This window comes from Cygnus olor, chromosome 8, assembly GCF_009769625.2.
Source record: "Cygnus olor isolate bCygOlo1 chromosome 8, bCygOlo1.pri.v2, whole genome shotgun sequence".
Classification (NCBI taxonomy): Eukaryota; Metazoa; Chordata; class Aves; order Anseriformes; family Anatidae; genus Cygnus; species Cygnus olor.
Window position 1 is genome coordinate 31,595,656 of NC_049176.1, and position 22,166 is coordinate 31,617,821.

General features: G+C 52.1%; 1 long non-coding RNA gene across 3 annotated transcripts; it reads left to right on the forward strand.

Annotated features, from left to right (window-relative positions):
- Positions 1 to 3,767: 3,767 nt before the first annotated feature.
- LOC121074132 lies at positions 3,768 to 15,342 on the forward strand. 3 transcript variants are annotated; one of them, XR_005822151.1, is made up of 4 exons: positions 3,768 to 4,777; positions 5,355 to 5,477; positions 10,000 to 10,275; positions 13,054 to 15,342. It is a non-coding gene; the product is annotated as an uncharacterized LOC121074132 (long non-coding RNA). The 3 variants fall into 3 exon arrangements; XR_005822152.1 differs by having other exon boundaries at positions 13,651 to 15,342; XR_005822150.1 differs by lacking the exon at positions 13,054 to 15,342 and adding an exon at positions 11,301 to 11,509.
- The last annotated feature ends 6,824 nt before the right edge of the window (positions 15,343 to 22,166 follow it).

Genomic DNA, 22,166 nt, shown 5'->3' on the forward strand with positions numbered 1-22,166 from the left:
CTTCTCCTGCTTATGGTACCTATCTCCCCCGCCTTCAAGCTGACCATATCCTCCTGGCTCGTCGGCAGGAACCTGCCTTGCTGCGAGCACTCCGAAGTCCTTCAGATGTCCTGCTTTGGGTGTGCGGGAGCAAGCAGGATTGCATCTGTTCGGATACATTTCATTTCAAGCTTCCTTTTGTGTTGCAGGGAGCATGGCTCTCTCCAGGCCTCCATCAGGCTTTTCCAGACTTGCTTTGGAAAAAAGCCATCTGATTTACGGAAAGACCAGTTAGATAGCAATTGTTAAGAGATGCTTGCTCCATCTGCATTTGCAAGCTAACTGGTTGTCTTCATGAATCAGATGAGCCCTATATGTGTTTTCTACACAGAAATGACTGGAAGCTTCCAGTGCCTTCTCAGGAAAAACTGCATTTGGTGAAATGAAACCCCAAGTCTTGAGATGTGGAAACTGCTGCAGTTCATACAAAGCATCCCTGAGAGGCAAGAAAATGCAATCTGTTTCTTCAGACAGTTTTTTCCTTCTTGCCTTGAAAAATATCTCATTAGTGTGACTGCTTCTGCTTGGGAAATGCAGAGCGAGCTGGGCTGCCACTGCACACAGGGTAACCTGAGCTGGGCTGGTGAAGGTTTTCCTTGCCCGGTTAGTGCATTGGGTGGAGTCAGAGCAATCGCACCGTATGTGGCCTATTGTAACGTGCATGTACCTCGGAGAGATGGAAAATGCTCTAAAAAGTACCCAAGTACCATCGCAGACCCTGTGATGCTGCTGCCGCTACATGGGGCAGTGGCGTTGGGGTGAGATGGTGCAGAATGACCCTAGGCTCGTGCATGGGGACCGCGCTGGTGCTGGTGCTGGTGCTGGTGCTGGAGGGTGGCTTTGCTGCATGTCGAGACAAGGTGGGAGCGGGGGAGCTGTGGCACTCGTGGGGTGCGGTGTTGGGACAAGGTGGGAGCAGGGCGAGCAGCGGCATTCATGGGGCGTGGTGTTGGCCAGGGCCCGGTGCTCAGCACCGTGCGTCGCTGCCTCTTGGCAGTGAGTCCGGGAGGAGCTCGGGGTACCCGAAATAGCGTGAGTTCAGGGAGAAGTGTTTTGAAATTAGAGGGCAGCTAGGCAACAAAAAGTACACAGTCCACGCTAAGGCTTCAGCTGTTTGTTTGATGCTTCAGCCAAAAACGGCTTCGTTAGTCAAAATGAAATACTGTAGGCGGTTAATCCTAAACCCACCAGGGATCCTGAGCAAAATGGCAGCACGAGGCAGACACAGCAGTGTGGGAGCATCTGTTGCCATGCCAACCTTTTAATTTAAAGCTATCGCAGAGCAGATGCTATCACATCATAAATATAGGTTTACCTTGTAGTAACGATGCTGTTCTAGACATTAAGTTTGCTCATGTGTAGGGATGCTTGGGACCTGGAGTATGCATAATAAATCAAAGTACTGCGATTAGCTGTATTTATCTTTTGTGAAATAAGCATTAGGCTTCCTTAGACTCATTGCTTTGCAAGAAAACTGGTGAGGTTTTTTTTTTTTTTTTTTTTCTAGAAGGCATCTCTGCACGTTGCTCACCTGGCTGTGCTGCTCCCCAGAGCACCCCTTTTCTCCCACTGCACACCCCATCCCCACAGCCACCCGTCTCCACTGCCCATCACTCTGGCACTCAGCTCCACAGCAGCATTGATTGCATTTTCATTTTATTTGAAAGATTTTTCTATAAGTCAAGCTAATGGGCTGTGCATGATGTATATTTGTGAGTCAGAGCTGCAAAGCAACAACCTGGCAGCAGGAGAGGTAACGCGTGCGGCGGAGCGCTGGGAGCCCCGGCTGGCAGGAGCTTGGCTAGCTCCAGACACGTTCTGGGAAACTAGTATTTATTATTATTATGGTTTCAGTTTGGTTGTTTCACATCCTGAGATGGTATCTTGGATGTGAAAAGACACAGGGACAAGTTTCGGGTTAAAAGATAAAATGAATCGCACCAACAGCTCCGTTGCCATACCCCTGCCTTTGGTGAAGTTTCCCAGCTCCTTAGGAGGTAAACGGGGGTGCGTTTTTATACCACGTCCTTCCTACTGCTTTTCCATTTCTCTAATTTGCAGAATCTGGTTATGTTTTCTAGTTTTACATTGGTATTCTTAGAGGACAATGAATTTTTTTCCCTGTTGTCTAAAGTTCTGCAATGCTATGTGGGTTCTTGTCGCAATTAGTGCCTGTCCTTCTCTGTTACGGTGCTTTTTTTCAGGAATGGGGGCGCTGGGCTTCTTACCAGTCCACATATGGCAGTCTCTTGGTAGAGGCTGTCTCAAACTAAACAAGAGAGAGCAGCTATAATATTTCTTTCTCTGAAGAGGACAAAGCAGAAACGCACAGGAACACGCCCCGAGGCAGGCTGGCACTTCTGGAGTATGGGCAAGAGGCGAGGCGCTGCCGAGTGCGCTAGGGAGAAGTGGTGTGAGTCATAGAGCTGCACATGGTACCGGGAGGTGGGCAAAGCCTTCATGCAGAAGGCTCTCTGCAGTGAATGGTGTGCTGCTTGTGTCCGGAACAGTCTGGAGGATGGATGTATCCTGCTTGAACCACTGTTTTCACCCTTATCCCAAGCGTAACAAGAGAAACAACTTTCAGTTTCCACGTACTTGTGGTAAGAACGAGTGCTTGAGCACTGAGTTGTCTGGGGTGAGAAACAAAGCGAGGCTTCACCCTGACGCTGAGGCAGCATCGTGTGTGCGGGCCCAGCTCCCTGCCGGCCGCTGAGCAGACCCAAAGCCTCGCGTCTCAGCGTGGGCATTGCAGAGGTTGTGCGAAAGCGCGGAGGGCACTGACTGCAGGACCATAGCAACTTCCTCAGCCTGATTCTCATGGGGATACTTGGGGTGAGGCCAAACTTACTGGTGAGAGCAGCACAATAAGCCCTGCTTCGGTGAATGGTCCTGCCAGTGAACTCGGTGAAGATGTGCTTGGGAAGTGAACGAGTTCATCTGAATTAGTGAATACTGGAAGGCATTTGAGTTCTTAACACTCTATTTCCTTTTCATGCTTGTGTGAGAAGTATGTGAGCATCAACTACTTCAGTTAGCTGAAAATTAGCTCCCGAATTCCCTTTTCTGATTTTAGTCTGAGTGGATACCTGTGTGTTCTCTGTCTTATTTAGGAGAATAACTTATTTAGGAAAAAAAATTTGAAAATGTGGATTTGTACCATGCTGTGTGAGTGGTGATGGGGCTCGGGATACGGGGCACGCAGCGAGGGCTGCTCTGGGAAACGTTCTGTCACAGTCCAGCATTTCTTCAGAAGGTCTCTATTAATTTATTAACAATCTACAAAGTGCACACCCCCTGGGAGGCCCAGACCCCTCCCACAAGCCCCATCTCACTGGCGCGTGCTGGAAATCAGCCCTTTGAGCCAGAAATTGGCTGTTTTGTCAGGAATTTTGTCCATCGCTGTGAGATATTCCAGATTTTGGGGGTAGGTGGTATTTAAATTCTTGCTTTTAAAATTTAATGGAATATGAAAGTACCAAAAAGTATTGTTTAAAAAATGGGCAGTTTGCTTTTTTTAAATTCCAGGTTTGATATGGAGAGTGGCTCCTCTGCCAGCTGTAGCTACTCACCCATTTGAACTGTTATGGCTTGCCCTGAATTAGCCACTTAGCAGAAAATTGCTGCTGTCTTTACAAACCTCAAAACCTGGTACACGTGTTTAAAGGGAGAGGGACAAAAGACACTCATTTCTAAAAAATATGTTGCTCAGAGAGGTTTGCCAGTCCAAGTGCCAAAGCAGCTCTCAGCACTTTCTGGCAGCTGAAATGAGAAGCACAAAACAGGACCCAATGCAAAAAAATCTGTGCATGTACAAAGACGTAAAGAGGAGGATGCAATGAAAGAAGCACTTCTGACTTTGGCAAGACCCAGTTCTGTGCTACAAAACCGGACTTGCTCATAGGACCAGATTTTATTCACTTTATTTTATGGATTTGCCTCTGTTTTTTGCCTCTCTGTACTGTATCCCTGAAGTTATACTTTGTGGTGGGACTTGATGCTGTCTTTGGGATGGCAAATGATGCCGCCTGGAGTTTAATTACCATTCACATTTCGTGCCGAGGGCGTGCAGCGTGGCTGCGGGGGCGTCACATCGGAGGCAGAGCTAGGAGGGACTCCAGTGGTCTCCAGGCTGTGTACACGAACCCAGCTGTGGGCACTGCTGCAGGGCTGTACCACAGCCTGCTCTGTCAGGGAGGTCTGCTCAGGATCTCTCTGGTCACATCTAAGTTTGTCCTGCAGCAAGACTGACCTGTGATATAAATACTTAGAAAAGCGTAACTCTGTTTACCAAATTCCAAGTACCATTTGCTCCAGCCAGGCTCTCTACCACGCTGCAGCGTCTTTCTGGAGCACAATGGTCTCGTTTGTGAACCATTACTTCTGCTTCCTTTAGCTGCAGCCCGTCTGACATTTCTATTTTCACAGCTGCTTCCCCACTTTCATCCCCCACACATTCCCTTTTACTACCTTACTGTAGCCATTGAAAGCAATTTGTCTACTAAGCCTCCTCTAAGTAGGAGGAAATAATTCGTTAGCAAATGGCTCGGGCTGTGTCGAGGCAACCCCACAGGGATTTTTTCACCTGTTTGACTCAATGGGCAGCGGTAATTTGATAAATCTCCGTGTAAGAGCGTGTCTCAGCAGGCAGAGCTCCTCGCTGAACTACAGAGTGAAAACAGACAGGAAAAGAGCAGAGGGAACAGAATAACCCCGTGAGGTTCCTTTTGTGGATGGGGTAAGGCTCGCACAGGGGCTCTGTTTTCCCTCTCTGAGGGTATCGCCGTGCTGCCTGTTTCACACCGACCCTTTGCTGTATCCTGGTGGCAGTGCCGTGCCCACAGGGCCACTCCAACACACCTGGGGAGGCCGTGGCTGCCCGGGGAGCCTCAGCGGGGTCCTTGGGGGCCGGGTGGCAGCCAGAGTCCATGCCACCTTACTGCATGCCGTCATGCTGTCGTGCTGCCTTACCGCGTGCCGCCGTGCCGCCTGCCGCTCGGCTGCATCAGCGTACTGCTCCTCTCAGGCAGCAGATGCAGCCACTCCAGTTCACCCAGCGATGTACCAACATCTTTTGTTCCCAGTGCAGTTGCAAACGCGTGTATTTACCAGGCTGTCGTATTTCATTTTGCCAGCTGTTTTAAAGAGGCATGATTTAAAGATCCTTACAGCCGGCCTAGGTGGGGGATGAGGGAGGGTTTAGGAATTCAGCTCATTTAAAGTAATTTTTAATCTCTCTCCCTAATTATTTAATCACTGAAATAGCACTGAGGATGTGTCATAAATAATGCTACGTTTCTATCTGTTTCCTCAAGCTAGCTACTCACTTCTCAGCCGAGGCACAATGCAGCGAGACGGAGCTCCTTCATCTTTTATTCTGATTGATCCGGGTTCATCTTACCCAGTAACACTAAAGCAATCTGGAGAGGAAACCAGAGGTAACTTTGTATTTTCCCTTGCTTTAACAAACAATATTTTATTAATAGTCACGAACACGTGGGCTTTCACCTTGCACGCAAACATGCGCGCGCTTTCGGTGCCTTTGGAGGTAGCTTTGTTTTGTACAGGCTGTTCTCTCCAGCACTCCTGTGCTACGCTGAGAAGAGAGCCTGTCAACAGAATAAAGTGAAGCAGTGTCACGTTCGAGATGAAAAGTTGGTGCTTGTTCAGCAGATGCACGGGTATGTGCATGCAAGGTGCTTTCCGTTTGCAAAGGGCTCTCAGGTCCTTACTGGTTCCTCCCGACATCCTCGGGGATGCACAAGCCTCGGGTCAGCCCCTTCCATGTTCAGCAAAGTATGGGCTGTAGGGGAAGGGAAACTGTGGTCAGATCTGGGGGCAGAGCCCCAGTTGGTTGTTCTAACCTGGAGCACTGCTCGTGATGCAAAGCGGTGCCGACATCCATGTTTATATATGTGAGCCCTGCTAAAGAGGTCCTGGGGTGAGCCCATGCGATGCTGTGGGGTTTTCTGCTTGCAGCCAGGAGCCCACGCATGCCACCGCATCCCTCTGCTCCCACCCCTGTCCCGAGGCGAGCCTGGGCCACGGGCTTGGTGCCAAGCCAGCCCTGGCACCCTCTGGGCTGGGGTTTGCTGCGTGCTTGTGAAAAAACTCCCAGCGGGGTATCTTGAAAATACAGCCTTGAAAGCACCATGGGCTAATAATCACCCACTCCTAAGACTGCCTCCTATTTGCCTTGTGGGAGTGGGTTTTCCCCACACCCTCCTGCTCGCCGTGGAGCTGAAGCACCCTTGTGCTGTGCTGGTACCTGGCTGTGTGCAGAAGGCACACAGAGGAGCCATGCCCCGCAGGACACATGGACCGCAGCTCCGAGTAGCCGAAACACCGAGGATGCAGCAGGAAAACCAGATCAAAGGAGAGAGCTGTCAGCAGCATGGCTTGCATGCAGGAATCGTGCCATTTTCAGCATCCCGTCCTGCAGGCAGCTCTTGCTTGTTGTCATCCTTACCCTGAGGGCCACGAGCTGCTCTGGGGCAGAGAAGTCCGGATCTGCTGCTGGACATAGCTGGGCATGATGAGAAAAGCACTGGGTTACCCTGAGACACTTTTGGTACAAAAAAAGTCAATTCCTTTGCTCTTTATATATTTGGCTTCTGCTTTTACACCTCTCTCTGGCTTCAGGGACCTGGCTAGGTTTAAATCTTGGTTTGCTTGCATTGAGGGGACAAAACCTGCACCCCTACCACATGAGGTGCACCTTAATGTGGGGTTTAGGGACGGGGCCAGAGAGGGGTGCCCTCTGCAGCCATCACAGTGGGAGGAGTCACTTTGTGTTTTTTCTTCGTACTGTGTTTGCTCCAGCCCAGCAGGCAGTAGTAAGAAGAGGCCTTGGGAAGGGCTGGGACAGGAGTGCTCGGGGTGGCTGCTGGTGACCTCGCCCTTCTGCCTCTGTTTTGGTTTTCAGCTTTCTGTGATGCCTGGCACGGAAACGGCATGGTTACAGCTGGGATCACTGGGCAGAGGTGAAGCAGGAGCGTGTGCAATTGCACAGACATGAAGGCATTTTTCTGAGCGCTTTTAATGAATGCTTTAAATTTTGCATGAAATGCTCAGGCATCGATGCACTCCTCATCAAAGTTTTTCTTTGCATTTCCACGTGAGACGTACATGGACTGGATGTTGAAATACAGGTGAAAATCTTGCCTCCAACATCATAACCCATGGCAGTGAAGAAGCTGCCATGTTAAAAGAAAAAAAGACCTGGGGAGTGTAGTCCGGCAACTGAATGCAGGATCAAAGGAAAGATGTACAAAATATTGGGATTTGGAAGCAATTCCTTGTCACATGTAAGAGGAAGAGGCGCTCCCCGAGGGGTGTTGGGATAACCCCGAGCAGAAGTTTCTCTTCCACCAGTGCAGCGGTTGCAGTGCCCAGGCCCGTGCTCGGCGGAGGCGTTACCAGGTAGCCTGCCCTTGATGAAAAGCAATGAAGGTATCGATATCCCTCCATCCCCGTGCTCCCAGCAAGCAACCAGAGCGAGCAGCCGTGCTGTCCCAGGGTGCGCTGACACCCCGGTGCCTGCTCTCCAGCAACGCAGCTCAGCCACGAAGAGGTGAGCGTGCCAGGTTGATGGAAAGGGCGCGTGGCACTGATCCAGCTGGTCTTGTAGGGGGCACAGCTCTCTGACAAAATGCAGTGGTCATCCCGAGTGAAGGCCGCACGTCCGTGTTGTCGCTTCAAGCTGTGGCACGCTCGGACAAGAGGAGAGGATTTGCGCCGTGCTGCAGACCCGGCTCTCCGGCATTAAAGGTGGGGGCTGCTACGAGAGCTGCCCTGCAAAAGAGGGCGACTCCGCTCTTCTTTATTAATCGGTTCTTTCTGAAAATCAATTAGCTTGCAGAGGCAGCCCGGCAAGTCTCTCGGTAACTATGGAGACAGGCCGAGGAGCCAGGGGAAAAAAAGGCAGTTTATTCATGAAAAGCCCAAATTCTGCGCTCTAGTATTTTCAACCTTTTGGAGGAGATTAGGGACTATTTTAATTAGGCAGGCTTGTTGCCTGCTGGGAAACGGTGCTGGCCGCAGTAGGGACAGAAGGAGCTGCTGGTGGCCCGCTTCTCACGGGGGTGGCTGGAGCGGTGCTGCACTCTGTCCCGCTCACAGCCCACTGCCAGCCACAAGCCAGCCAGCAGAGCTCTGTGTGCAAGCCTCCCTGGTGTCCCCGGTGTCCCCGATGTCCCTGGTGTCCCTGGCATCCCGTGGGCACTCCAGCCTCCTGCTCCGGTGCTGCTCGCAGTGGAGGGCAGGCTGGAATTTATGCATGAAATGTGCTGAGTACTTTCTGTTCCTATTAAAATAACAATCATTTTGCACTGAAAGCCAAATGAGAAAAGCCGATGATTTAAGCACGGAGCATGGTAATTAGTGCCGGGCTGGCGTCGCGTTTCATGCAGATTCCTCGAGCCTCGCTCCAGCACCTGGCTGTCTGCTGCCTGTGCGCCCCTGCCCTGCTGGAGCCCTGCACAGGTTTTGCAGCAGCACTCCCTTTACTGCAGGTTAACCGATTCTTCCGAGTTTTGAGCTGTTGGGCTGGGATGTGAAGGTCTGCACCGTGCTGATGCTACAGCCCAGGGTTGGCTGGGGGTGGTTTATTCAGGTTCTTTGAGAAAGCTGGCAGTAGCATTCCCCGGTGTGGTGCTTCATGTGTTTTTGGAGTGGCTGTAGCGATAGTAATGCACTGCATGGCATGGGACTTTGGTCCTTCAGGTGGAAGGATCCTTGGCATCCTCAGGAGGGATGGCAGGGCTGTGCAGGGACACCAGGAGGAGCCTGGTGGGGACAGGAGGCCAGCCCTGGCCCAGGGGACAGAGAGGTGGGCTTTGCTGGAAGGCGTCAGCATGAAGCGTGCATCTGGGTTGCACTCAGAAGGGACCCAGCACAGAGTGATGCGGGAGCCGGAGCATCCCTGCGAGGGCTGCTTGCATGGCATGGTTTGCCAGAGAGATGGCTGGGACCACGGCACAAACACAGCAGGCACCTGGGGACCTGCCGGGCACAGACCTGACCCACGGCTCAAACCAGAGCCCAGCCTCTCAGTAGCAAACTTCAAAAAAAAAAAAATCCACTTCAGATCCATAAATACCATGAAATTCAAACCAGCAGCTGACTGAAGCTGTAGCAAAGTGACAGTAAAGGTGACACCTCAGGGTCCTGTAATTATTCAGCTGGTGATTTCCACATCCAATCTGCCTGCTTTGCAAGGCAAAGAGTATTTTTCCAGCATCTTGCTTCCTGCATTTTAACCTGCCCATGAAAAATTGAGATCCCTTATTCGCACTTATGCTTCTTCACCAGCCAGATCCACGCCAGAAGCCAGCGTAAGTGACAATTGCATTGCAGATGCAGGAGGAGCCCAGCATGGAGTTCGCCTGGCACATACCGGTCCTGCTTCTGCTCACAGTGTCAGGCAAGAATTATGGCAGCAACAAGGGGAAAGCTCAGGCCCATATTTGTCTTTGTGCAACTAAAAGCAGCAGATTTTTCCTCGAAAAAGAAGTAATGATACCTAGAAAGCAGTTGTACATGCATGTCCAGGAGGAGAGATGATGTTTAAGGTCCCTTCCAACCTGAGCCATTCTATGATTCAGTGCTGCAGGCCCATCTTCTAGCAGTTAATCACCCAGATTTCCTCCTGAAGATCTTAAAATTTAAATCTTAAATAGCATGTGCTGCAGTGCTTTGCCATGATGGCTAGTTTTTATTTTAGTTTCTTTAAAATAATCATTTTTTATGAAGTAGGACAAAAAGATAAAAGTGAGGTGCCCAGCCCCAGGTTTGCAGCGTGCCCCAGGAGTGCTGTGGAGCTCCGCTGGTGCTCAGGGCACTCGGAGGAAAGCCTTCCCGGCTGCCAGGCACCAGAAATACCAGTGAAGTCCCCTGGGTAGTAATGTATGTGGTGTTCAAAGAAAATTCTTTTTACCATTTTGTTTCCTTTCTTCCCAGTTTTGTCCAGCCTCCTTTACTATTTCTGTAACGACGGAGGCCAGGCAAGGCCGATGCGCGTCCCTCTCCAGGTGAGGCGGTGCAATGCCGGACAGGCTCTCGGCTCATCTTTTGCTGTCTTAAAATCTGCGGCTGCTTCAGCGTCCCTTGGTGCACGGTGTCCTTATGCCCTTAGTGCTGGTCCCCACCAGCCCGGGGCTGCTCCAGTTCTGCTGCCGGCATCCCAGGAGGGAGGATGAAAATATCGGTGGATGCCCAGGGGACGACGAGTTGCCGGTGAGTGACAGACCTGTGACGTTCTCTATAACATCTGCAATTTCATCTGCTTCTTTTCTTAAACCATTATTGAACACGCTCATGCAAAATTCTGCACTGTTTCCCAGTTAACCCTTTATGATTTCTCCTCCATCGTTCCCAGCAACATTTCCCCGTGAGCTCTGTGTACCTTAATTCCAGGCTGAGCTTACAGGGGCTGCAGGCACCTGCTGCTGCCCAGTGCCTGGCTGGGGCTCGCTTCAGCTGTGCCAGCTGCATCCCAGGGAGACCTTTTAGTTTCAGGGTGTGCCCTTTGGATCTTAAAAGGCGGAAGTGAAAACTGGTGGCTTGTGGGAAGCATGATGCCGTTGAGGTAGAAATGCTTGGAAAGATGCTCACGCTCTGGCCTGGACCAGGAGCGGGACCAGAGGCTCAAACCCAGATTTTGATGGGAATGGGGCTGGGACCTGCTGAGTGCTGTGCCACGTGTCCTGCAGACCAGCTTTCCCATGAAATAATTGGTTTCAGAAAGACCCGGTTTTGTGCCCGTCCTGCTGTCAGCTGTGTGAACCTCCCCCTAGTGTCCCAAGTCCTGGTCTGAGTGCCCGGGGTGCCACCGGCCCCTAATTGCTGCAGCTGTGGACCCTCAGCTGCGAGCAGCACAAAGTGCGCTCTCCGAGGAGCTCTCCGAGTTGGTGGCGTGGAAGCCTTCAAACACCTGCTCAGCACAGCGGGCTGGCAGTCTGCTTTCTGTGTACAGCTACAGGATGGTGCAAGATCCTGCTGCTGGGATGCGGTGGCACTTGGTGGCTGCTTAGCCCCCCAGGAAGCCCCAGGACTCCCAGGAGCAAGGTGGGCTTGGGATGAGACCCAGGGGGACCCAGGCTTATGTACAGCAGCGGCTCCTGCTGCACTCTGCCATGAGCTGTTTGAGATGAACCCCATCAGTGTCATAGGGCTTGGGGAAAGCTCCACTTTCCTGGAAGTTGGGAGAAAAAAAAAAAAAAAAGAAATGCTTAGTTCTGTGTCCTAACTTTGATTTTTAGCTGCCGTGAAGTACTTGTGCCCATTGCAGTGGTGCTTTCCCTGTGCCCTCCCAGCCTTGGCGCTTCCTGCCTCCCACCAGCCAAAATCTGGGTGCTGCAGGGAAAAGATGGGAAGAGGTTTACTGAGCTTTGAATGGCGGAATCAAAGGAATTAATTACTCTTTATAAATAAACAGAAAATATTTATGATGGCTTGCATTTGGAAGGTATGATGGTGATTTAGATTAATGCTCTTGGCTGTCTCGCAGTGCTCATGGCCAGAAATAGTCTTGTTTTATGGGCAAAAGGGAGAGCATGCAAAAGCATCTCAGTACAATTTTGGAGAGAATCCTTTAAAATGAATAGCACACAGCCCAGAGAAGATGACCCATTAGGAAGAGCTGTTCCAGCAAGCGTCGTGCTCTTTCCCTTACAATTATCTGCCTGCATACCCAAAGGCTCTGGGGTGCTGGGGCCGACGTGCGGCTCCTGAACGTAGCTTGGTGTCAGCTGGCTGCCTGCCCTCGCGCTGCCGAACCAGAGGGTGGGTTCCCGGTGCACTTTTTGGGAAGTCGGCCGGCCCACAGCTGGCTTTCTCTGTTCTGAGTTCCTGCTTGCTTTACAGTTTGCTGGCGCCATGCAGCAGCTCTCGCTCCCCACCAGCCGCCTGGGACCGCGCCTCGCCCCCTGCCTTCCTCCAGAGACCACAGCCATGATGCAGCATGCCAGGAAGGAATGTCAGGTTTTTATTAAGTCCTTATAATTGGTAGTTTTAACCCAAATGAATAGATATAGATCTGAATTGTCTGAACAACCCCAACCCAGTCACTGGCTCTACCCAGAAGTTTCCCAGCACATTCCCTGCTCCCCCTTGGGTTTCCTCTTCTGGGCGGTTCGGAGCATTTCGACTCCACACAGCTGAAGCTGGGGCTTTCATGCAGAGCACGTGAACATCCTCGCAGTGACGGGACAAGGAACGTGCTTGGGAAACCCTTTTCAGGCAGCTGATGGCGGGGAGCGGCAAGCAGAGGGACAGGCAAGGCTGGGCGGCTGAAGGAGCCTCCTGGGCAGGCGCAGAGGCATTGCCTTTAGCTCACCCCCATGTAGGGATGGGAAATTCAATTATTTCAATTAATCAAAGACATCATCCCGCTTCCTCGGAGCACCAGATGATAGCATTATAAATTAATGAATAATTTTTTAGCAGGAACTGCTCAGAAAGTTCTTCCTCTGTAGCTGTCCAGAATTCGGGCAGATGATAACGTAAGAGCGATGCCTAAATTATCCCCTCTCACATCGGAAGAGAGAAACAGGGAGAGGGAAATGAACCTGTAAATTAGTTTGAGATTGGAGCTGCTGGTGAGGGAGGAAACCAGGGCTGAGCAGGCGGCCGAGCCCTGTGCACCCTCGTGGCTGGGCGTGAGCTGGCCCCGTGCACGCCGGCAGTGATACTGGGTGAAACACAGCAATGTGATGGTGCTCAGCTTGGCTCTGCCCAGGCTCAACCCTGTGGCAAACCGCAGCAAAATGTGTGTTTCTTTTATTGCCATTCACCTGGCAATCTGGGTGCTCGTTGTGCTAGGTTCCTTTTTGTTTTCCCCTGTGAGAAATGATGGAGGTTTCTTTCACTGCTGCAAACAAACCAAAAATCTTTGCTGGTGCCGTCGAGGAAACCTGGGGATGACACTGGCAGCCACTCCCTGTAGGGTCCACAGCACACCTCCCCTGTAGAAAAATGATGTTTTGTTTTTTTTCCTCTACTCTCTCTTTGCAGTACACAACCTGTAAAAGCTTTCAACAGCATCATCTGGTGCAGTGCCACTGAGCTGTGCATGGAAAAGAACAGGCTTTGAGGCACAGCCTGTTGTCTGTGGGTATTTTGGTCCATCACCCCATACCTCATGTGCTGTAGGAAAGAAGGTAACAGGCAGTTTTCATCAAAGCTCTTCTTTCAGGAGCGTTTTAATAAAACCTGACAATGGCACCGGGCTCATCAACACAGTATAACCACATGGAGTGCAATATCTCCGCTATATTTTCTGTATTTCCTCCTGTATTTTCCACAGGTTACTAACTTATGAAACATGCCTGGTACCAAACCTGGCCATGTTACATATTTACAGAATCAAACATATCTGTGTGTGAGTTCAGCGCTGCCATGCTTGGGGCTAGCAGAAACGTGCCTCAGAGGTGCTGGAGGGCACGGGGATACCGCAGCTGAGGTTTGATTCAGTAAAAGAAAGAAGGACTCTTGTTTAGCTTAACTGTGGCAATCCCACCTCTAATTAAAATTAGACATTCTTGATTGCATTCTAAATGGATCTGATGACTTTGTTAATGCGAAGTGACAAGGCGGCTCTGTCTCTGTCAGCCTATGAAATATTAGAGCCGCGCTCTGGCTGGGGTTTAGGAGGAGACGAGGACGGACTTCAGTTAAAGCCCCTCGGTACTGGAGCAAGAAGGACCGAACGTGCGAGCAGCTTCGCAGCCATCCCACCCGACTCCAGCCCGGGGAAGCCCTTGGTCAGCATCGCCAGGGGGAGAGCAGGCGACCCCGGCGAGTCATGGTGCAGGCGCGCGTCTCACCTGGCAAGGCTGGCCTCACGTTGGCCAAGCTGAAGCGATGGTAAGAAAAGAAGCCAGAGATGTAGTGTATGCTCTTTGTCGTAGTGATAAAAGCATAACTAGGGCGCAGGGTGCTCTCTCATGGGTTGTGTGCCTCTGTTTTCTCTGCAGAACCACTCCCTTCATCCCTGCTCCTGCTCTTCCAGCGGGGCAGCACCAGTCTTCGACCTCAGCTCCTCAGGAGCTCGCTGCTGTGTGCTGTTTTGTATTTACCTGCATTGATTTTCACCTGCCATTTTGTCACTAAAGGTCTGGAAACAAAAGACAGCAAACAAGATACCTGTAAAACGCCCTTCTTCACTGCAAGCTGCTTTCCCACTTGTTTCTGGAGCGAAGCGCAGTGCTGCTGCCCCATCGGGTGTTTCACACGCAGCCTCTGCTCTCCAGACGAGTTATTTCTCATTATTATTCCTCTGCCCCTCTTTACTCTGACACTTTCCCTGCCCCTGCGAGGGCTCCCTGTGCCCCACTGTGCCAGCCTGCTGCCTGTCCTGCTGCAGGGCCCTGGCCTCAGCCCTGCCGGAGGCCACAGCTCTGTGTGGCCATGGGGTGAAAAGGGTTCCTTTGGCACGCGGCCTGCTCGGCGTAGCAGCTCCCAGCACTTTCAGAGGTTGGTGTAAAGCACGTGTTGAGCCTGCACAGTGCAGCTGGAGAAGATGGCTCTCAGACAATGTCCTTCATTCAGATGCTTTTCGGATGGCAAAATTGCTCCCTATTCTCTGCCTACTGTCAGCGTAATAGTTCTCGTGTCACAAATAAATTCTGACATCTGGTTTTTGCAAAGGGCGTTGGAAAGGATGCGGATAATAAGTCCAGAAATTGTTTGATTACCCCCCTTCAGAGGCGATGCTCTGCCCACGAAGCAGCTCGGAGCTGCGGCAGGGAGCCCCTGGACTCCTCATCCTCGCGGGGAGCGCTGTGCTTTTGGCCTGGGGCAAGGGGAAGTGCCACCGGTGTTTTACATTTCTCCCACTTGTACGAAAGCTTTTGTTTCCCCTACAGGTTTACAAAAATAAAGATACATGAGCCTCTGTCTTGTCGGCAATAATTATCCATGCCTGGTCCTTTTTCTGCAGCAGATTCAGGCAGGAAGTATTGTTTTCCCCAACAGCAGATACAAACCGATGCATGCAAAGCGCGTTTGCATGCACAGTCTGGTTTCACTTGAATGTGCAAATTCTGTCATCTATATTTAATTTTAATACTGCAAGTTGAAGTAATTCCTAGCACAAATTTAGGATCTAGCTCTGACCTCTTAGAAAATGTGGTTCTCAGAATAACATAAGCTGTTGTATTTCCTTACTTTGACGTGTTTTTAATGTTCAGCAATACTGTTTTATGAGGCACGTATAAAACATATCTATCCTTCACCTCTAAGGGAAATGAAAGCCCAAGCAGCTCCGTGGGGGCAGTAACAATGACAATTTCTGCACCTCGCTTTCCCTAGACGTTGTGCCCAGACTCACGGCTGTCGAGGCCGAGCTCTGTGCTGTGTGTTCTGCCCCTGCTCGGCCCAGCAGCTGCGGTGCAGGCTCGTGCACGTGGTTGGGTTTCAGTGGGAGAGATGTTAGGCCGTATCTAACAACCTTCTGGCTGACCTGTTTTGTAATTCCATCACATCACAAATTTATAAGCAAATTGGGTTTTATTCTCAGGAACTCCAAGAAGAAGGGATGTGACAGCCTGATGGGAAATATTTTACCGAATCCGTGTAGTCCTGAAACATTAATGCTAAATGCCTGCTGAGGCCGGGCTCACTGCCGTACCCCGGGCAGGGCTGGGCAGCTCAGCGGACGTGTATCTCACCAGGGATTTGCTGGTGACTTTGGGAAACAGCTTCCTTCCCGGAATGAGCCCCTGAATACTGCTTTGCAGCTGTCAGGCATGGGGTTGTATTGGGGCGTCCTTTTAGTTCCAGCAGGTCGGGGGCTCTGTCAGCTCCTGCCCCCACCAGCCCCGGTAAGGTTTTGCAGCCCGTCATCGGCGTGGGCTGCTCCCCTGCTTGGCCACTTGTCAGGAAATTCCCTTCCTTGCACCTGGCAAGAGAAGCTGATGGAAATGAGGGTGCCTTTCGCACCGTGCTCTGCCTAACGCAGTCGCTCACCCCAGCACGCTCCTGATTACAGCATTGGCAGGAAAAAAGCCAAGAGAATTATTTCTGTCTTGGCTCTAAAAGGCTTTTCTGGGGAGACGGGAAGCATTTCTATTTATGCTCCATGGCTGTGCTGCAGTTTTCTTGGCTCTTTCACCTGTCGCTTGTCCTTGCTTTGCTCCAAGGACGGTGCCACCTCTGCCAGTGGGCAGCAGAGGCCCCAGAGCCCATTGGCCTTTGGGCGCTGGATGCATGAGATGTAAGGAGCTCCAGAGGCTGGGCAGCCTGCAGAGGCTGGGCTGTGTCCCTGGTCCCTGCCACTTGTCACCTGCTGTTGGGGACAGGGGACATGCATGGAGCCTTCGTGGAGGTGGCACCACACCGGGAGCGTGGTGACGGCAGCGCTGGTCGCCTGCAGGGAGCCTGGGTTCTCCAAGGTGCTCGGGAAGAGCAGGAGGATGATTAAAAAATGAGAACAAACGCAGATCTGGCAGCATTTTAGAAGAGGATTTATTTGTAATTACAGAGAGAGGAAAACGAGGTCCCAGCCTGCCGTGCTGCTGAGCGGGAGTCACGTTGAGGGTCTCCATCCTGGTTTGCTCAGGATTTCACCATCTGTAATTGAATATCATTTATTTGGGCACAGTGTGTCTGCCTGCTTCTAATGCATTGGAATGTGATACTGCATTTTCAGCAAACAAGCCCAAAGTGTCTGTGTTTTCTTATTTCTTGTGTTTATTCAGTGTCACACTGCGAGGCACTGCGGGAGCATGGCACTGGGGTCTGCAGGCACCAGGGCAGGTCCCTGAACTGGGTGATGCTGGGGGGTGACCCTGGGCAACAGCAGTTAGCCCACAGAAGTTCACTTTTCTTTAAAAAATCCTCTTCTGTGACAATTTTGATCCACCTTAATGAAAATAATAAACCTTGCATTATAAACATGGATATATCCTTGTCCCTCCATACAATGACTTTTGGGCTGTTTCATGTTTGTCCTGTTCATCTTCATACAAGAACATTTTTTTATTCTGTTTTTGGCATTTTTGGTAGTAAAATGCTTTCTGAAGGGAATAATCAAGTAACACATCCACTGTTCTTCTACCTGGGGGCAGTGCTGGAGGCCTTGGCTTGCCATTAATCTGTGTAAAAATTTCTCATTGAGAATAATTCCTCGAAGGGTATTTGGGGATAATTTGAGGTGTGACGAGGCAAAGCCAGCAGCTCCAGGGAGCTTTGTGCCATGTCCCATTTGCATGCGGCGGTTCCCATCCCTGCCCCTCGCCGTGCTGCCTCCCCTAACAATACCGGTCCTTCTAATTCGCTCCTGGAAGACCAGCCAACTATGTAATTTCTAATGATTACATCTGCCAAGAAAACAGAAACTTGTATTGATATCAAAGGGAGAGATGCCTGGAGGGCCTGGCTCGCTGCCTTGCAGCCTTTGGGGAACACGGGCAGCTCTGGCGGAGCTCCGTGCCCGTGGGAGCGCCAGGAGCCGGGCCGGCTGCAGCGCTGCCAGGAACTTTCACCCAGTGTGCGTGGAATTGTTTCTCTTCCTCCTTCTCCTTCTCCTTCTCCTTCTCCTTCTCCTTCTCCTTCTCCTTCTCCTTCTCCTTCTCCTTCTCCTTCTCCTTCTCCTTCTCCTTCTCCTTCTCCTTCTCCTTCTCCTCTCCTCTCTCACTTTGGAGGTGCCTCGTTGGTTCGGACCAGAGAGCTCTGCCAGCAGCAAGACTGAACCAGGAATTTTCCATCTTGTTGGTGTCAAAGCAAAGTAGGACAAAGCAACAAATTTTAATCTTCAGCCTAGGATCCCATCTGGAGGTTTCCCCTGTTCTTAAGGCCTGCAGGGTTGACTGGTAGCAGCTGCTGAAGCCTTACCTGTAAAGGCCTGTACATGTGGAAGCTTCATGCTTGGTCGGGTGATGCTGTTAGGTTAGTCCACCAAGAGGAGAGGACAGGTTCAAACTGCTGGGCCTTAAAAAAAAAGGTCATAAAATATCCAATCTTGATACTTAAACATCTCTGAGTCGGGAGCTCGTCACGCAGCATGGTTTCGTGGCAATTTGGGGCTGGGGCTGCGGCTGCTGCGGGGCGCGGGGCCGGCTCTGCAGCAGGCTGTGCGGGAGCTCCCTCCTGCTCAGACCTGTCAGGAGTGTGAAGGGTCCAGAATTTCACTGATCTCGTGTGCTGCAGCTTGTCACAAACGCCGTAATTAATCGTTCCATCGTCTCAGTGGCATGAAGTAACTCAGCAAAGAATTAGAGGCAGGACACATCTGGCTTGTCTAGACTGGGAAAATAGGTTACGTTTGGAAATGTTAGCTCTTCCCCAGAGTGACTCGTGACCAGTTAACACATTTTTGAAAGTATTACATTCCATTTGCACTAGGAGCAAAATCATGTTTAAATTGCTATTAACTGAGGCATTTTCAAGCCTGGCCTATTTTTCCTCGTGTAGCAGTGGCCGTTCTCAGCTCAGCTGTCACCAACATGAGCGGGGATGCATGAGGTAGGAAGGGGTGGGAAGTGGTCACAGAGGCTTCTTCATTGTCCCAGCGTTTGCTTTGGGTTTCTTCAGCCTTTGGCTGCGGGCTCCAGCACCTCAGGGAGCTGTAGCAGGGCTGGGGCTTCCTGGCAAGCCCCTCGTCCCCACACACCATGCGGGGAGCCCAGCAAGCCTCCAGCATCGCCTCCCTCTGTCCCTCCTTGCACCCCTCTGTTTCAAAGAGAAGCTTCTTGTGTTGTTTGGCTGAACAAAACCGAATTGGCTCGCTGGGAACCACTAAAGCCGCTTCCCTGCCCATCACCAGTCTGAAGGCTCTCAGGTCAAGCTAAGAGGACAATGAAGAGTTCAGGAGGGCAGTTTGAGCTCATCTGTTAAAGGACAAAAACCCTTTTTGGTTGTTTTATCAGGAGCCGAGAGCTGTCAAAGGGTGAAGGATTGCAGCCCTCTCACACTGCCTCCGTGCCGGCTCTGCTGCCCCATTTCAAAATTACCCCATTTCAAAATCAGGGTGCAAATTAGTTAAGAACAGGTCCGCAAACATTAATTAATTGCGGCCTGTCCGATTTTATTTAAGCAGCAGGTATTTCCAGCTGCTGCTAATGCTGGCAGCTTTGGGAGTTCATTACAAGGCAGTGGGGTCTGCTGGGCAGCTCAGCAGCAGCACCACTGGCAGGGACAGCTCTGGCCATTTTCACCCCAAAATGTGGCAAGAGCCCGTGGAGGTAACACAGTATGAAAATAAAACCAAGCCCCTGGTCAGAGGGGTTTTACAGGGCCGGTTACAGAATTTCCATGGTCTCAAGGACTCCAGAAGGTTACGGGGTCGGCAGGGCAGCTGCATGCTCCGTGGCCTTGGGCTGGGATGTGTGGTTGGGGCACGGAGCTCGGAGCGGTGCCTGCCCTACGCGGGGCAGGGCTGGGCTCCCAGGGCAGGGCTGCGGCACAGGGGGCTCCGGGGCAGCCTCTGCTTTTCTCATCTGGGGGCTTGGGCAGTGCCTGGTCCCCCGGGCTGGTCCCTGCACGAAGATTCAAGAAAATGAGGGTTTTCCTGGCAGGGGCAAACCCACCATCTTTCTCCAGCCCATTGCAGCTAAGTCTTTTCAGTTGGCTGAATGCGTGATTTACATAAAGTAGGGAAAACTCAGCAGGATGCGACAGAAGCGTGCGGAGGGCTTCTGAAAATTCCTGCTGAGCAGGCAGGAATGTGCTGGGGGTTTCAGCCCGGCACAGCCGCTGGGATCTGCAGGGACCCGGGGGGAGAAAATGCACCCCCAGGGGCCAGTTTGTTTGCAGCGCTGGGGCTGTTGCAGCTGATGTGGGGTGACCGAGGAGCCCAGGGGCTGCCACCGTCCCTGGGCAGCGCCGGGGACATCTGCAGGCAGCGGGGCTGGGCTGCCGGTGGGAGCCGCAGAAATGCAGCTTGCTGGAGAGGATTCCTCCCACGCGTGGCTATAAATGCTGCTCGCAGCGTCAGGCAGCCCGGGCGTGCAGGAACGTTTTCCGACCGAGCTGCTGGCTTCTCTCCGCGGTGTGGGCGCCCCCAAAATCCGCATGTGCAGGGCTGCAGCAGCACGCTGCTGGCTGCCGCCGTCCCGGTTCCCCCAGCAGCTCCACACGGGATGCAGGTCTCGGAGCTCTGGTCTCACCGTTTTGTAGCCTCGCAGCCCAGCTGCTGGCCGTGGACAGGCAGTTTTCACAAAGACGAACGCTGTCTGGTGGCTGACGGCCTCATGTCATCAGGCAGGAGGAATGTCCCTGGCTGAGGGCTGGCCGATGGCATGGGCTGGCGGAGCCAGGGGGCTGCAATTTTGGCAGCGGAGCTGGGGCACCACCACGGCCAGGGGTGGCTGAGCACGTGTTGGACAAGGCTGTCCCAGGCAGGGTCAGCGGTCAGTGGAGTCATCCAGCCCCTCGTTAGGGGAAGGGTTAAATAATGCCGAAAGCCCCAAGGAGCCCCACAATGACCCGCTGCTGGAGCAGGGCTGGGGCTGTCACAGCTATTGACCGGGCTGCAGCACCACCGCCTGCCAAGCCCTGTGTGCCCCCAGCACTTCTTGGAGGTGCCGGTGGGACGTGGGAGCTGCTGGATGTGGGAGCAGAACACCTGGGCTCACCCAGACCTCGTGCCCAGCTTCTGAGCTGGCCGCAGGCAGCGGCCGCCTGGCGCTGCTTGGCAGGGGCACGGAGCTGCCGCGTGCCCCGATTTGCAAACTCCTGGCCGCAGCGGGACGTCGGGTCTGCAAAATCCAATAACTATAGATCTCGTCCGTCTTTGCTGAAATACCACTCGCCTGAATTCCAGATATTTGATTAAGTTTGATTTGATTTCCTTCTTTTTATACTTGCCTCTTCGAGGCACCAACTTTGAAAGTCAGACTTAATGATTGTCAAAGAAGGACCACAAACATTTTTGTAAGATTAATATTAACATGTTAAGCAAAATGCGAGTGAAGTCACCACCATTCCTTTTTTAGCTCCTTTATTCCTCGCTCCTTGTTGTGACAGTGCTGTTCCTTCCGCTCAGCTAAGAATAGCAGAAAGTCTCCCGGGAGCAGGCTCGGAAATGTGCTTCCTGTGTCTTAATAAGAAGAGTCAACTTTGCAGGAGTTTGTGGAGGGGAGAACCACCTCCAGCATGCTGTCTTTCCATGGTCTTTACCAACCATGACTTTTTCTTGCCCATTACCTTCTCCTCTGTATCAGACTGCTGTGCGCTTCGGCTGTAGCTAGGGGATGAATTAAGGTTAAAGCCGACGCTTTCTGCAGGCAGTGCAGAGCCATTGCGTCAGTCTGTCTGGTTTTCAGCGCCGACCCCGGCCGGGAAGGAGCTGACGTGAGCTGCTCCCAGGGCACCTTTTGCTCGTGTTTGCCACGGGTGCTGCTGCGGGGCGGGACGGGGCGCGCGTCCCCATCTCCAGCAGGAGCCTGCCCCAAGGCGGTGCCCGTGCCAGCACTGCTGCTTCAAGTAGTCGTTGCATCCAGCAACAGTGAAGTCCGCATCTGACAGCAGGGGAAGCAGCGTCCCGAAGAGGCACAGGTACCCCATCTGAGCCACAGCATGTCCCAAAGGCAGGGGTTACATCCGCACCTTGTCCCCACCGCGAGCCGAGCCCCGCTGGCTCGTGACATCCACAGCGAGGTGACCTGACCCTGAGCAAAGCTCCTCGGCCAGCCCGTGCTCCTGGCCTCCCACTCGATCCCAATGCTTTTGTTTGTTCTCCTTTATTCTGCTCAAGCCCCAGCCAGGCGAGGAGATCTGCTTGCTGCGGCAGGGAGCCCTGCTCACAGCTCCACGCAGGGGCTTCGCCCCGGTTATATTTCCACCCAGCGCACTTCAGACAGATCTGGAAAGCAGCAGTTTTATAACAAGAAACTCAGCTCACTCCTGACACAGCCATTATGGTGATTGGGTGGGACAGGTTTGCATAAGCATGGTGGCAGCAAACGACAATGTACGCAGGTGAAGTTAACATGATCTAATAGCCTTTTTTCCCCACAACTGTACTTTGAGCAGGCTTACAAAGATGTCATCTTCACGGACAATAACCCGAGCTGCTAAGTGCTGCACGCTTACAGCCACACCTGCACTTTGCAGCACAGCGCCAGTTACAGGATGCCACCATTTGTAAATTAATTAACCCCGGGTGCACAGCCATTTGCAACGGG